This window comes from Sapajus apella, unplaced genomic scaffold (assembly GCF_009761245.1).
Source record: "Sapajus apella isolate SASKATOON/1434 unplaced genomic scaffold, GSC_monkey_1.0 scaffold52, whole genome shotgun sequence".
Taxonomy (NCBI): Eukaryota; Metazoa; Chordata; class Mammalia; order Primates; family Cebidae; genus Sapajus; species Sapajus apella.
The window spans coordinates 12,996,814-13,013,602 of NW_022436992.1; positions in this window are offsets into that span (position 1 = coordinate 12,996,814).

Here is a 16,789-nt window from a genome sequence, read left to right on the forward strand (position 1 = left end):
TTTTTTTTTTTTTTTTTTTTTTTTTTTTTTTTTTTTTTTAAGATGGGGTTTCACCATGATGGCCAGGCTGGTCTTGAACTCCTGACCTCCTGACCTCAGGTGATCCACCCACCTCGGCCTCCCAAAGTGCTAGGATTATAGGCATGAGCCACCGCGCCCGGCCTGCACAGTGAATTCTTAACCCGGAGGAGGCAGAAAACAAAGTCAGGGCCCCATACAAGTCCTCCAGAGTTAGACCATGCAGTCCAGGAGCTGGGAGCTGAGCGTTGGCCCCCTAAAATCTTCCAAAAATGAAGCTAGTCAGCTGAATCTACATTATACAATAATCAAACCCTCAAGGTAATCAAATAGGATAAAGGAAAAAAAATTTAAAGGTCAGCAACCTTAAAGGTTGAAGGTAGATAAACCCACAAAGATGAGAAAGAACCAGTGCAAAAACCCTGACAACTCAAAAAGTCAGAGTTCTTTCTTTCCTCCAAACAACCACATTGCCTCTTCAGCAAAGTTCTGAACTAGGCTGAGATGGCTGAAATGACAGAAATAGAATTCAGAATATGGATAGGAATGAAGGTCATTGAGCTACAGAAGTTATGTTAAAACCCAATACAAGGAAGCTAAAAATCATGATAAAAGACCATTACTGACCACTACAAAAACACACTGAAGTACACAGACCAGTGACACTATAAAGCAACCACATTAACAAGTCTGCAAAATAACCCACTTACATCATGATGACAGGACCAAATCCACACATATCAATACTAACATTCAATGTAAATGAGCTATATGCCCCAATGAAAAGACACAGAGGTCAGGTGCAGTGGCTCACACCTATAATCCCAGAACTTTGGGAGGCCAACGTGGGCAGATCACTTGAGGCCAGGAGTGTGAGACCAGCCTGGCCAATATGGTGAAAACCTGTGTCTACTAAAAATGCAAAAATTAGCTGGGTGTGGTGGTGCACACCTGTAATCCCAGCTACTTGGGAGGCTGAGGCATGAGAATTGCTTGAAGCGAGGACATGGAGGTCACAGTGAACCATGATCATGCCACTGCACTCCAGGCTGGGTGACAAATCAAGATTGTCTCAAGAAAATAAAAATAAAAAAAGACAGAGTGGCATGGTGGATAAAGAACCAAACCTGGCTGTGTGTGGTGACTCACGCCTGTCATCCCAGGACTTTGGGAGGCTGAGGCGGGCAGATCACTTGAGATCAGGAGTTTGAGACCAGCCTGGCCAACATGGTGAAACTCTGTCTCTACTAAAAATACAAAAATTGGCCAGGCATGGTGGCACACACCTGTAGTTCCAGCTACTGAGGCAGGAGAATGGCTTGAACTGAGGAGGTGGAGGTGTAGTGAGCCAAGATCATGCCACTTCATTCTAGCCTGGGAGAGAGAGTGAGACTCTATATCAAAAAAAAAAAAGAAAAAAAAAAAAAAAAAAAAAAACAAATAAAATAAGAAACAAGACCCTTTGAGATGCTGTATTCAAGAGACCCATCTCTCATGCAATGACATGCATAAGTTTAAAACAAAGGGATGGAGAAAAATTTACCAAGCAAATGGAAAACAGAAAAAAGCAGAGGTTGCAATCCTAGTTTCAGACAAAACAGACTTTAAACCAAACTTTCAATTGTAGTTTCAGACAAAACAGACTTTAAACCAACAAAGACTGAAAAAGACAAAGAAGGGCATTACACAGTGGTAAAGGATTCAATTCAACAAGAAGATCTAACTATCCTAAATATAGGCACCCAACACAGGTGCACCCAGATTCATAAAGCAAGTTCTTAGAGATCTTCAAAGAGACTTAGACTCCTACATAATAGCAGTGGGAGACTTTAACACCCCACTGACAATATTAACCAGATCAAGACAGAAAATTAACAAAGATATTCAGGACATTAACTAAGCACTGGATCAAATGGACCTGATAAACATCTACAGAACTCTTCACTGAGAAACAACAGAATATACATTCTTCTCTTTGCCACATGGCACACCTTCTAAAATTGAACACACAATCAGAAGTAAAACACTCCTCAGCAAATGCAAAATAACTCGTAACAATCTCTCAGATCATAGTGCAATCAAATTAGAAATCAAGATTAAGAAATTTACTTAAGGCCGGGCGCGGTGGCTCAAGCCTGTAATCCCAGCACTTTGGGAGGCCGAGGAGGGTGGATCACGAGGTCAAGAGATCGAGACCATCCTGGTCAACACGGTGAAAACCCGTCTCTACTAAAAATACAAAACATTAGCTGGGCATGGTGGCGCGTGTCTGTAATCCCAGCTACTCAGGAGGCTGAGGCAGGAGAATTGCCTGAACCCAGGAGGCGGAGGTTGCGGTGAGCCGAGATCGCGCCATTGCACTCCAGCCTGGGTAACATGAGTGAAACTCTGTCTCAAAAAAAAAAAAAAAAAGAAATTTACTTAAAACTATGCAATTAAATGGAAATTGAATAACCTGCTCCTGAATGACATTTGGGTGAATAATGAAATTAAGGCAAAAATCAGAAGTTCTTTGAAACTGACGAGAACAAAGATACAACATACCAGAATCTCTGGGACACAGCTAAGTCAGGGTTAAAAGGAAAATTTATGGCATTAAATGTCCACATCAAAAAGTTAGAAAGATCTCAAGTCAACAACCTCACATCACAACTGAAAGAACTAGAGAACCAAGAGCAAACAAATTCCAGAGCTAGCGGAAGATAAGAAATAACCAAAATCAGAACTGAACTAAAGGAAATTGAGACACAGAAAACCATTCAAAAGATCAGTGAATCCAGGAGCTGATTTTTTGAAAGGATTTGTAACATGGATAGACCACTAGCTAGACTAATGGAGAAAAAGAGAAAGAAGATTCAAATAAACACAGTCAGAAACAACAAGGGGGATATTACCACTGACCCCACAGAAATACAAACAACCATCAGAGAATATTATAAACGCCCCTGTCTATGCACATAAATTAGAAAAACAAGAAGAAAGGATAAATTCTTATGAACATACATCCTCCCAAGACTGAACCAGGAAGAAACTGAATCCCTGAACAGACCAATAACAAACTCTGAAATTGAGGCAGTAATAAACAGCCTACCAACAAAAAAAAAAGCCAAGGACAGGAGGGATTCACAGCTCAATTCCACCAGATGTACAAAAGTAGCTGGTACCATTCCTGCTGAAACTACTCCAAGAAATTGAGGAGGAGGAACTCCTCCCTAACTCATTCTGTGAGGTTTACATCATCCTCATACCAAAACCTGGCAGAGACACAACCAAAAAAGAAAACTTCAGATCAATATGCTTGATGAACGTCAATGCAAAATTTCCCAACAAAATACTGGTAGACTGAATCCAGCAGCACATCAAAAGGCTTATCCACTATGATCAAGTAAGCTTTATTTCTGGGATGCAGGGTTGGTTCAACATATGCAAATCAATAAATGTGATTTATCACATAAATAGAACTAAAGACAAAAACCACATGATTATCTCAATAGATGCAGTAAAGGCTTCTGATAAAATTCAGTCACCCTTTATATTAAAAACTCTCAATAAACTAGCTATTGAAGGAACATACCTCAAAATAATAGCAGCCATCTATGACAAACCCACAGACAACATGATACTGAATGGGCAAAAGCTGGAAGTATTCCCCTTGAAAACCAGCACAAGACAAGGATGCCCTCTCCCACCACTCTTTTTCAGCATAGCATTGGAAGTCCTGGCCAGGACAATCTGTCAAGAGAAAGAAGTAAAGGGCATCCAAATAGGAAAAGAGGAAGTCAAACTATCCCTGTTTGCAGACGACATGATTCTATATCTAGAAAACCATATAGTCTCAACCCAAAACCTTCTTAAGCTGATAAACAACTTTAGCAAAGTCTCAGGATACAAAATCAATGTATGAAAATCACTAACATTTCTTTTTTTTTTATTTTATTTTATTTTTCTTTACTAAAACCTATCTGTAAGGTAAGAAATCACTAACATTTCTATACACCAACAACACTCAAGCCAAGAGTCAAATCAGGGATGCAATCCCATTCTCAATTGCCACCAAAAAAATAAAATACACAAGACTACAGCTAACCAGGGAGGTGAAAGATCTCTACAAGGAGAACCACAAAACCTTGCTCAAAGAAATCAGAGATGACACAAACAATTGGAAAACATTTCATGCTCATGGACAGGAAGAACCAATATTGTTAAAATGGCCATACTGCTCCAAAACAATGTATGGATTCAATGCTCTTCCTATCAAACTACCAGTAAAATTTTTTACAGAATTAGAAAAAACTATTTCAAAATTCATATTGAACCAAAAAACAACCCAAATAACCAAGGCAATTGAGCAAAAGGAACAAAGCTGGAGGCATTACGATACCTGACTTCAAACTATATAACAATAACTAAAACAGCGTGGTATTAGTACAAAAACAGACACAGAGACCAATAGAATAGAATAGAGAACCCAGAAATAAGGCCATGCACCTTCAACTATCTGACCTTCCACAAACCTGATAAAAACAAGTAATGAGGGAAGGATTCCCTATTCAATAAATGGTGCTGGAATAACCTGCTAGCCATATGCAGAAGACTGAAATTGGACCCCCTCTTTACACAATATACAATAAATAACCCAATGGATTAAAAATTTAAATGTAAAACCCCAAGGTGTAAAAACCCTGAAAGATAACCTAAACAATACCATTCCAATCATAGATCATAGGAACAGGCAAAGATTTCATGATGAACCAACAGCAATTGCAACTAAAGCAGAAATTGGCAAATTGGATCTAATTAAACTAAAGAGCTTCTGCACAGCAGAACTAGATCATGCCCTTTGCAGGTACGTGGATGAAACTGGAGGTCATTATTCTTAGCAAACTAACACTGGAACAGAAAACCAAATTCCACATGTTCTCACTTATAAATGGGAGCTAAATGATGAGAACACATGAATACATAGAGGAGAACAACACACAGTAGGACCTATCAGAGGGTAGAGGGTGGGAGGAGGGAGAAGATCAGTAAAAATAACTAATGGGTATTAGGCTTAATACCTGGGTAATGAAATGATCTGTACAATAAACCCCCATAACACAAGTTACTCTATGGAACAAACTTGCACATGTACCCCTGAACCTAAAATAAAAGTTAAAGGAGTAAATATAAGAAAAATTTATTGTTTTGTAGAATGCTAATATCTTCGGGAATTTTAAATATGCATAATATTGAATGTATATAATATTAAAATATATAACTACATGCCTGTAATGCCAGCACTTTGGGAGGCTAAAGTGGGTGGTTCACTTGATTACTGGAGATCAAGACCAGTTTGGCCAAACTCATCTCTACTAAAAATACAAAAATTAGCTGGGTGTGGTGGCGTGCACCCATAGTCCTAGCTAATCTGGGAGACTGAGGTGAGAGGATCAGTTGAACCTGGGAAGTGGAAGTTGCAGTGAGCTGAGATCTCACCACACTGCACTTTAGCCTGGGGGCAGAGCGAGACTCTGTCTTGAAAAAAAAAAAAAGAAAGAAAGAAAAGAGAAAGAAAGAAAGAAAGAAAGAGAGAGAGAGAGAGAGAAAGAAGGAAAGAAAGAAAGAAGAGAAAGAAAGGGAAAGAGAAAGAAAGAAAGAAAGGGAAATATATATAATTAAAACACAAAAAGTGGCAGTAGTTAAAGTGGTCAAAGATCTTTGTGTTGTCTGGCAAAGTAAAGCACTAATTTATATTATACTGTAACTGGTCAGGAATTGGAATGGGTGTTATAATCCCCTAAATTGATCACTTAAAGAATTATAAAGATTGACTGAATATAGTGGCTCACTCCTATAATCCCAGTACTTTGGGAGGTGGAGGCAGGAGGATCACTTGAGTCCCCTTCAAGACCAGCCTGAACAGCATAGTGAGACCCCTGTCTCTATATTTTTAACAAAATTAAAGAAAAAAATTATAAAGATTGTATAACAAGCTTGGGGAATTAGTAATATGGCTGCTATAGTCATCCATGTGCAGGTCTTTGTGTCGATGCCTGTTTTCAACTCCTTTGGATAAATACCAAGGAGCATGATTGCTGGATTGTCTGGTAAGAGTACATTTAGTTTTACAAGACATCACCAAACTGTTGTTATGGAGGATGGTCTGAGAAAAAAAAGAAAAAAAAAAGAAAGAAATCACTATACTGTCTCCAAAGTGGCTGTACAATTTTGTATTCCCACGAGCAGCAGTTGAGTTCCTCTTGCTCCTCATGCTCACCAGCATTTGGTGGTGTTAGTGTTTCTGGATTTTGGCCATTCTAATAGGTGTGTCATGGTATCTTGTTGTTTTAACATGCAGTTTCCTAACGATGTGTGATGTTGAACATCTTTTCACAGTTTATTTGCCATCTGTATATCATCTTTGGTGAGGTGTCCATTCAGGTGTTTTGCCTACTTTTTAATTGGGCTGTTTATTTTCTTATTTTGAATTTTACAAGTTCTTTGTATATTTTGGATAGAAATCCTTTATCAGCTATACCTTTTGCAAATATTTTCTCCAAGTCTGTAGCAAAGTCAACTTTAAGGCAAGAAAGACTAGAAATAGAGACATTTCATAATCATAAGTGGGTCAGCCCATCAGGATGAATTCTGGGACTGAGGGGTTTTCTGGGACTTGGGACTTCCTGTTTTAAAACTGGGGGAGTCCTGGGCAAACTGGGACACACTGGACACCTTATGTAGTGGCAATAGACCAGGTGTCCTGTGTCAAAAATAAGTCCCAGGCTTCCTTGCAGCCTCTGTTTAGCTGCATTTCCTGCCCTCACTCTAACACACTCCTCTCTATGCACTCTGCCTGATAACCCAGTTACAGCTCTGGCTCCTGCCTAGTCCTCCATCTGTGACCACACAGGCTACTACATCTGCTGTCTTAGTAATTGGTCTCTCTTTGGGTTAGAGCCCCTAATTCTTATGCCAGGCATGGTGGCTTACACCTGTAATCCTAGCACTTTGGGAGGCCCAGGGAGCAGGACTGCTTAAGACCAGGAGTTCAAGAACAGCCTAGGGAGCATAGTGAGACACCAGCTCTAAAAAATAAAATAAAATAAATTAGCTGGCATGGTGGTATGCACCTGCAGTCCCAGCTGCACAGGAAGCTGAGGTGGGAGGATCACTTGACTCCAGGAATTCAAGGCTGCAGTGAGCTTTGATCACATCACTGCACTCCAGCCTGCTTGTTTTCCTAGAGGCAGTGATATTATCTGTTTTCTCCTCCCTGAAATAGATAGACAGATGATAGATTGATTATGGATAGATAGAAAAAAATCTTTCCCTCCCGAGCAGCTAGGACTACAGGTGCACACCACCACGCCCAGCTAATTTATTTTATAGACAGAAAAGAATCTATCTATCTATAATCAATCTATCATCTATCTATCTGTTTCTAGAAGAAAACAGGTAATACCACTGTCTCTGGGAAAACAAGTAGGGTGGACAAGGCACAAATGTGGGAGGGTAGAAGGGAGACTTCTTTCTTTACCAGCTTCATTTGGATATAAAACACATATTATACAATTCAACTATTAAAAGTGTATAGTTCATAGGTTGGGCACAGTGGCTCATGCGTGTAATCCCAGCACGTTGGGAGGCCAAGGCAGGCAGATCACTTGAGGCCAGAAGTTTGAGACCAGCCTGGCCAACCTGTCAAAACTCCATCTCTGCTAAAAATACAAAAATTAGACAGGCATGGTGGTGGGTGGCTGTAATCCCAGCCACTGGGGAGGCTGAGGCATGAGAATTGCAAGAGGCTGGGAGGTAGAGGTCGCAGTAGCAGAGATCGCAACACTGTGCTCCAGCCTGGGCAACAGAGCTAGACTCTGTCTCAAAAAAAAAAAAAGTATAGTTCAATGGTTTTTTAATATATTGACAAAGTTGTAAACCAAATATACAGTTGACACTTAACACAAATTTCAACTGTGCAGGTCCACTTATACACAGATTTTTTTCAACTAAACACAGATGGAAATAGAAATTACAGGATCAGGAGATGTAAAACCCTCACATAAGGAGGGCTGACTTTTCATATAGGTGGTCCTGCAGGACGGGCTCAGGGACTTGAGTGTGCAGATTTTGGCATGGGGTTGGGAGGTGCATACCAAGGGATGACTGCATGTCATTTTACCTCTTTTGAATTAGGAACCAAGATAGTATAACAACTACTATAATGTAAATAAATATACAAATAAATAAAAACAGCAACAAGTTTCTATTGCCCTTACAGTTTCTCAAACAAGTGGGCAGTAGCTTGTAAATTGACTCAGTGTTTTCTACTTGCTTCATACATTCATTCAGTTCTTCCACACATATTTCAAAGGCCTGCCTAGGCTGTGGCTGACCTGCCAGGCACTGAGGTTTTAAACTCTGATAGAAAGTATGCTTGTTCAGCTGGGCGTGGTGGCTCACGCCTGTAATCTCAGCACTTTAGGAGGCTGAGGCAGGCAAATCGCATGAGGCCAGGAGCTCGAGACCAGCCTGGTCAACTGACGAAACCCAGTTTCTACTTAAAAATACAAAAATTTGCTGAGTGTGGTGGCATGTACCTGTAGTCCCATCTACTCAGGAAGCTGAGGTGGGAGGATACCTTGAACCTGGAGGCAGAGGTCACAGTGAGCTGAGATTGCACCACTGCACTCTAGCCTGGGTGACAGAGCGAGACCCTGTCTCAGAAAAAAAAAAAAAAAAATCCTTGTCCTTGGGGATATAGAGTGTCTATCGTATGTTTTTAGTGAAATTGATAGCCCCTTGGAGGAACACATCTCCTCTACATTTTCCTTTGTGTCCTGCACCTCTCGGGTAGTGGGGACACACATTTGATGCTTATGGAATAGATATGAAAAATAAAATGGGGCCTCCAAGGCACACCTTCAAACAGAAGACTCCTGCAGGGTTTTCACTGGTTGGGTAACTTTTGTTGCCAACAATCATGGGATGAAGGGGAGCTCCTCTAAAGACCAGGGCCTGAGATTGGGGTCTTCCCCCTCTTAACTCCCTGTGTTCTTTGCAGAGCACTGATTTCAGCACACTGCTCCGGCAGTATCTTCAGGTACTCATTACCAAGCATGATATTCCAGAAGAGGATAGTGTATAAGGAAGTGATTACATGTTTAGTCTTATAACTCCCTCCAACTTGGCACATGTCAGAACATTAAAAAAGAAAAAATAGAGATGGGATCTTATTATGTTGCCCAGGCTGGTCTCAGACTCCTGGGCTCAAGCGATCCTTCTGCCTCCACTTCCCAAAGTGCTGGGATTACAGATGTGAGCCACCATGCCTGGCCTTTAGAACATTAAAAAAATGTATTTGTTTTCATCTACAGTGTCTATTTTTAATTCAATCTAATTTTTTGCAATGAACATACATTACCTTTGTATTTTGAAGTTAATAATTGGCTGGGCAAGGTAGCTCATGCCTGTAATCCCAGCACTTTGGGAAGCTGAGGTGGGAGGATCATTTGAGGTAGGAGTTCAAGACCAGCCTGACCAACATGGCAAAACCCTATCTCTACTAAAAATACAAAAACGAGCTGGGCATGGTGGCACATGCCTGTAGCCCCAGCTACTCAGGAGGCTGAGACACGAGAATTGCTTGAACCTGGGAGGTGGAGGTTGCAGTGAGCTGAGATCGCACTCCAGCCTGGGCGACAGAGCAAAACTCCATCTCAAATAGATGAATAATTAATTAATTAATTAATTAATCACAGTCTTCATGGCACCTCCTACAAGAAGTCTTCCTTGACTCTTTCCCCACCTTTCCATGGTAGCTTTGTTCTCTTCTCTTAGTTTCTGTCAAATGCTTGCTCACCATGAGCAGAGCACTTACCATAAGGTATTTTAGTCACGTGCTTAATTACCTGCCTTCTTATTAGACTGTAATTTTCTTAGGGCAGGTGCTATGTCTGTCAAAATTGGGTCTCTAAGGGCCCAAATGGGGCCTAGGGTATAGTAGAAGCTTTGATCTTTTCATCTCCTCTAAGTTTTCTGACTTTGACACCCACTTGGTCAACAACCAAGCCTGTAAGACCTATGCTTAGAGAACGCAAAGAAAGCTTCTTCTCTTCAGTTAACTTACATGCCTTAATAAGTCCTGAGTACCCAACACCATGAATATGAGAAAATCAGGACCCTAAAGGGACTTGATTGGCACAGTCGTCTCAGGAATGCTGTACATCAAGGCAGGTCTATTTTGGTGAGAGTTATATTCCTCTGAAATGAAATGTAAAGAGGTTTGGCAGGGATCAGGACTGGAACTAGACCTTAAGACTAGGAGGCAGGAAGGCTATGAAGGCATTAATCTCTGCTTCAGAACACAGATGGACAGAGTGGGGATGACAGAGCATCACATAAGTGCTGAACTTATACAAATTCAACTAGATATGTTTGGCAGAGAGGAAGAGTGGAGGTGGAAAAAGCAAAAGTGGAAGGGGTGGAAAAAGGAGATCTAAGAGAAATAAACATTTAATGGGCATAGTGGCTCATGCCTATAGTCCCAGCACCTTGGGAGGCTTAGACGGGTAGATCACTTGAGTCCAGGAGTTCAAGACCAGCCTGGACAAAATGGCAAAACCCCATCTCTACAAATAATACAAAAAATTAGCTGGGCATAGAGGTGTGCACCTGTAGTTCCAGCTCCTCAGGAGGCTGAGGTGGGAGGAGCACTTGAGCCCAGGAAGTGGAGGTGGCAATGAGCTGAGATTGCACTACTGCACTCCAGCCTGGGCGACAGAGTGAGATTCTGTCTCAAAAAGTAAGTAAATAGGCCAGGCATGGTGGCTTATGCCTGTAATCCCAGCACTCTGGAAGATCAAGGTGGGTGGATCACCTGAGGTCAGGAGTTAAAGACCAGTTTGACCAACATGGTGAAACCCCATCTCTACAAAAAATACAAAAGAAAATTAGCTGGGCATGGTGGCACAAGCCTGTGATCCCAGCTACTCAGGAGCCTGAGGCTGGAGAATCGTTTGAACCCAAGAGGCAGAGGTTGCAGTGAGCCAAGATCGTGCCACTGCACTCCAGTCTGGGTGACACAGCAAGACCCCCTTTCAAAAAAATATTTAAAAAGTAAGTAAATAAAATAAAATAGATTTTTTAAAAAGAAATAACTATGTAAATAATGCAGGTTTCTATATCTTTATTAATGTGCAGGTTATTCTACTCAACATTCTACTCAGGGATGCCCTTAATGAACTTGAGAAGGAAGAATTAACATCAATTTACCTTTAGTGTGGTGGGATTCAGCCTTGACTGCACTAGAATGACCAGGTGGGCTTTAAAAGAAAATTCAGATGCCTAGAAACCACTGCCAGAGATTCTGATGTAATCAGTTTGTTAGAGGTTTGGCCTGAGCACCAGGATTGTAAAAGCTTCCCGAGTAATTCTGATATGCAGCTAGAGTTGGGAATCTCTGCAGCTGGTCTTGGCTTCTAACTCACTGTTCCGAATGTGACTTCATACTGTGCTGAGTATGATTCTAGTGTTTAAAGATACATATTTTTCACTCAAAATGATCCCCAAACTTAAGCCTATAACTTCGTCTGGTGTTCATCTGAAGAAAAAGCAATCTGTTTCAACACTGACCATATTTGACTAATTAACAGCTTATATATCTCTATACTGTTTTTGTGGTATTTGAAGGATTATTCAGAGGTGATTTTTTAATCCATTTGTTATGCCCTCCCGCTACCCATATAGGTACTACTTTTATTAGAGTCTTGTGACATCTCCCGGAACTTCTTTTTTTTTTTTTTTTTGGCTGGGAAAGGAAGGCATCTTACTTTGTCGGCCAGGCTAGAATGTGGTAGCATGATCTTGGCTCACAGCAACCTCCGCCTCCTGTGTTCCAGTGATTCTCCTGTCTCAGCCTCCTCAGTAGCTGGGATTACAAGTGTGCACCACCAAGGCCAGCTAATTTTTGTATTTTTAGTAGAGACGGGGTTACACCATGTTGGTTGGGCGGGTCTCAAACTCTTGACCTCAAGTGATCCGCCTGCCTTGGCCTCCTAAAGTGCTTGGATTACAGGCATGAGCCACTGCAACCGGCCCCCATAACTTCTTTATGCAAGTCCAGCTAATGAAAATATTTATTATTTTTTCCACCTTTTTGTACAAATATTAACATACCACATTCTATTTTGCACCTTTTTTTTAAAAAATGTAAGAATATTTAGGCATCCTAGCACCCAGATTGTAAACACTAAATACCAGTTTTCACTTAAAGGAACCACAAATTCTTGGAGAAACTGTTCATTCCAGATGTGGACAGGAAATACACAAGATGATTTGGGAATAACTTGTCTCCTAAGAAAGAAAGAAAGCTCTCAAAGACCAGTAGAATCATATGTAAAGGTTTCAGGTTTCAAACTGTAGAGGCTTATCATGGTCAGTAATAGCATAATGTGGACATTGACAGATTGAAAACCAACAACTATGTTTAGTTTTTGATTTTTTGTTTGTTTGTTTGTTTTGAGACAGAGTCTTACTCTGTTGCACAGGCAGCAGCGCAATGGGGTGAGCTCAGTTCGCTGCAGCCTCCACAATCAATTCAAGCAATTTTCATACCTCAGCCCCCTGAATAGATGGGACTATAGGTGCATGCCACCATGCCTGGCTAATTTTTGTATTTTCTTTAGAGACAGGGTTTTACCATGTTGCCCAGTTTGGTCTTGAACTCCTGAGCTCAACAGATCTGTTGGCATAGGCCTCCTAAAGTGCTGGGATTACAGGTGTGAGCCACTGTGCCTGGCCCCCATCAAATATGTTTAAGCCCTTAATTTCATAATGATATCTAAAAACATGTTGTCTTTGGAGGAGTCTAGAGGACCTCATTAGTTTTAAAACTGGAAAATAAGAAACTGAATCAAGCATTTCTATACAAACTGTAGCACTGAGTCATCAAGCATGATGCAGTGAGTTTCTCTTTATAGAAATATTCCAGCTAATGAAGAAGGAATGACAGAATATCACTGCCCTGGACCCTCATGAATTAATGGACAAAGGGCTGAGCCAGTGGCATCACAACAGAGAGGCAGCCTGATGCAATAGACCTCTTAAAGCACATAACATCACTTATGAAGTTGTCTTGCTACTCGCCAAAAGGGAAAAACAGAGAATCCGTGGTGAATTACATCTGTAGATACAACTACCAGTTCATGGGAAAGACAGAGAACAGAGGAATATTTTCAATGAGTCTACAAAAATGTGTAAGCAAAATCCAGACTATGAGAAACAAATAATTATAAGGAGTTAAAAAGAGATGGAGAAGAATCCCATAAATTAAAAGAGATTTAAGAGATACTAACCAGTTGCAGTGTATGCACCTGTGAAGAAAAGGACTGACACAGCAGGCCTGGGACTGCTATTCTTGGAAAGGCCCCCTTGCAAGGTTAGCCATTGACTGGCGTATGGATACTTGGAGTTCATGAAGTTTCCCACCAACCCCTACATGATAAGAGTGGCTTATTGTGCCTAAGCTGTTGTGCAATGTGGTTTATGGTGAATACCTGCTTTCTTTCTGGGCACTGAATCACTAATGAGCCTCCCTGGTAGACAACACTTCACATGGTTGTCATGATTATGCTAAAGTAATTAAGTGCATCCACTGTGACTCCTCTGAAAGAGGACTCTTGGAAGCTTGAGTCTGGTTTACTCTGGGCTTTACCCCATCCACCTTTTCTCTTTGCTGATTTTGTTTTGTATTCTTTCCTTGTAATAAATCATAGTCATGAGTATAGGTCCTGTGAGTGCTTCTAATGACCACCTGAACCTAGGGGCGATCTTGAGGATCCTGGACACAGCATCTTAGTTGGGATTTGAGTCAAACAAGTAAAATAGTGGAAGTTTGAACTCAATATTAATGATACCAAGAATTATAATTAATTTTAAGTCTGATAATAGTATTATGATTGTATTGAAGAGATACATATATTGGAATCATTGTGGGTAAAATAATATGTCTAAGGGGCTAAGTGTAATGGCTCATGCCTGTAATCCCAGTACTTTGGGAGGCCAAAGTGGGCAGATATACTTGAGATCAGGAATTCAAGGACAGCCTTGGCAACATGGCAAAACGCTGTCTTTACAAAAAATACAAAAATTAGGTGAGCATGGTGACCTGTGCCTGTGGTCCCAGCTACTCAGGAGGCTGAGGTGGGAGGATCAGTTGATCCCAGGCAATCGAGGCTGCAGTGAATCGTAACTGCAACACTGCCCTCCAGCCTGAGCAACAGAATGAGACTCTCTGTCTCAAAAAAATATTATTATGTATATTTACATCCTATATATATACACACACGTATATATAGGATGTTAGAGATTTGCTTCAAAATAATCTGAAGAGAAGGGGTGGATGTGGATAAGGGTATAGATGGAAAAATTGGCCATGAGTTAATGACAGTTGAAGTTGGGAGGTATGTCTATGGGACTTCATTGTACTATTTTGTGTTCTTTTGCACGTTTGAAATTTTCCACAATAAAAATTTTAAAAAGAGAATGTATCTTGGAAATCTTTCAGTTCCAGCTCACAGAAAGCTTCCTCATTTTTTTCACTGCCATAGAGCATTCCATTGCATGAGGTGGTTTCAGTCCTTCAATCCTATGTGGGTTTGCCATAGTTCTGTCTTTAGAACCTGACTCTCATTTCATGTGCTGCTCCAGTTGGAACTGATTTTCAGCTGAGCTCCTGGCGGCTTGTCCTAAATTGCTAAAATAAACATTAATCTAAAAGGCCTCTAGTGTCAGGCATTCCTGACCCGGTAGAAAATATGGTGATTTCTAGATGGCATCCTACTTGAAGCAAAATGAGCTGGAACAAGCTGTGGTGTAGAGGGAGATTGTTGTTGTCACAAGAGACCCTGGAGAGTCAGAGCTGTCCAGAAGCATCAGTCTGGAGTGGATGAATGGGAATGTGAATCAGCAGCACTATCCTGCGAGGGGCTCCAGGCCTTTGAGAAACTGGAGGAGGTGAATTGCCCAGCCAGGGGACAACAGGGCTGTCTATCCATGGTGTCCTGATTCTGTGGCTGGTTGTACTTTGTTCTATCTTAGGATAATTGTCCCTAAGTCTTTGAGGAATATGTCATCCAGACTCTTCTGTGGCAAGCCACGGAAACCAACTCTAATCATTTTAAATAAAATTTTTAAAGATATAATTGTTGCTGGAAGGGTATGGGATAGCTCACAAAATTAAAGAAAAAGCTAAATAACCAAGCCTCCAAAAAGTACAGGAACCAGAGCAGATTTGGAATCTAGGAAGGTAAATCTCTCAAGAGTGAATTGCCTAAATTTTCCTTCCTGGAATGACACTATCAAAGTTTACATTCTCTGGAGAGATGGACTGTTGACCTAGCTTTGGATTATGAATCTATTTCCAGCTAGGGGAAGGCAGGGCCCTTGGTCAATAGTCCCCTCATGATTACACATAGTGGGTGGGGAGGGGAGTGTTCTTAAGGGAAGTTGAGTTACTTTATCAGCTAAATAGGGAGATGGATGCTGGGCAGACATAAACAACAGATGTCTACTACTGAGAAGAGGAAGAACTCTGGGGTGGGGCCTCAGCATGGGCAGCTATGGAGCTGGAGTTTCTCAAAGACTGGGTGGGCCTTGGAGGGTAATCTGGGCCCTTGACTTTTTTGTGGTTGGTGAAGCCTGAGAAGCAAAGGCTACATTAGAGAAATTGAGGACATTTGACTGGCCAGCCTTTTCTGTTCAACAGAGCTAAAATTCCCTGGACTTTAAAAATATACTTTAAACTAATAAAAGAGAAGAAACAACATGAAAGGTTTCTGGACAGGAGGATGTGTGGTGACTCACAATAGCTCATCAAGGCAAGAGCTCTGCTACCTGTTCCTGCCAAAGAAGTTTCCTTCCATGGGCCTAGTTACAGAGGACTGTGTTTTTTGCTTTGTTTTGGTTTTTGTCCTTCCTAATTCACCTGCACCACCAACTCACTATTTGAGAGGCTCGTGTTGCCTATTGATAATTATTGCATTGTGATGCTGAATTGTGAAAACATAGCATAGTGAAACTCCAATCATAAAACCAGATATATTAGAGAAACTTTAGGTGAGTGTTAAGGAAGTTACTAAATACTGGAGTAATTTCTCCAGAAAGCCATAGAATTTTTTTCTTGGATATCTTTAAATACACAATACAATAAATTCTAGCTAAATACCAACTTCAAGATTACTTTTCTGGGTGCCTCCTGTCCTAAGGCCCTTCATTCTCTTAAGAGCCAAAAGATAAAAATAGAAAATATAATGTGCCTTTCATTTATAATTTTGATGACACTCTGGGCACATTGCATAATTTCTTGTTTTCATATTCTGAAGCTTGATTGCCGAAACCTGGAGAATGGGTGGCTGTTTTTATTACTCATCAGTTTTCAGAAAGATCGAAAACCTTTGGCAGAGCAGTTATGAGAAGCTAAGGAGACAGCATTTAAAAATTCCAGTTTTAGGCCGGGCGCGGTGGCTCAAGCCTGTAATCCCAGCACTTTGGGAGGCCGAGGCGGGTGGATCACGAGGTCAAGAGATCGAGACCATCCTGGTCAACATGGTGAAACCCCGTCTCTACTAAAAATACAAAAAATTAGCTGGGCATGGTGGTGCGTGCCTGTAATCCCAGCTACTCAGGAGGCTGAGGCAGGAGAATTGCCTGAACCCAGGAGGCGGAGGTTGCGGTGAGCCGAGATCGCGCCATTGCACTCCAGCCTGGGTAACAAGAGTTTCACTCTTGTTAC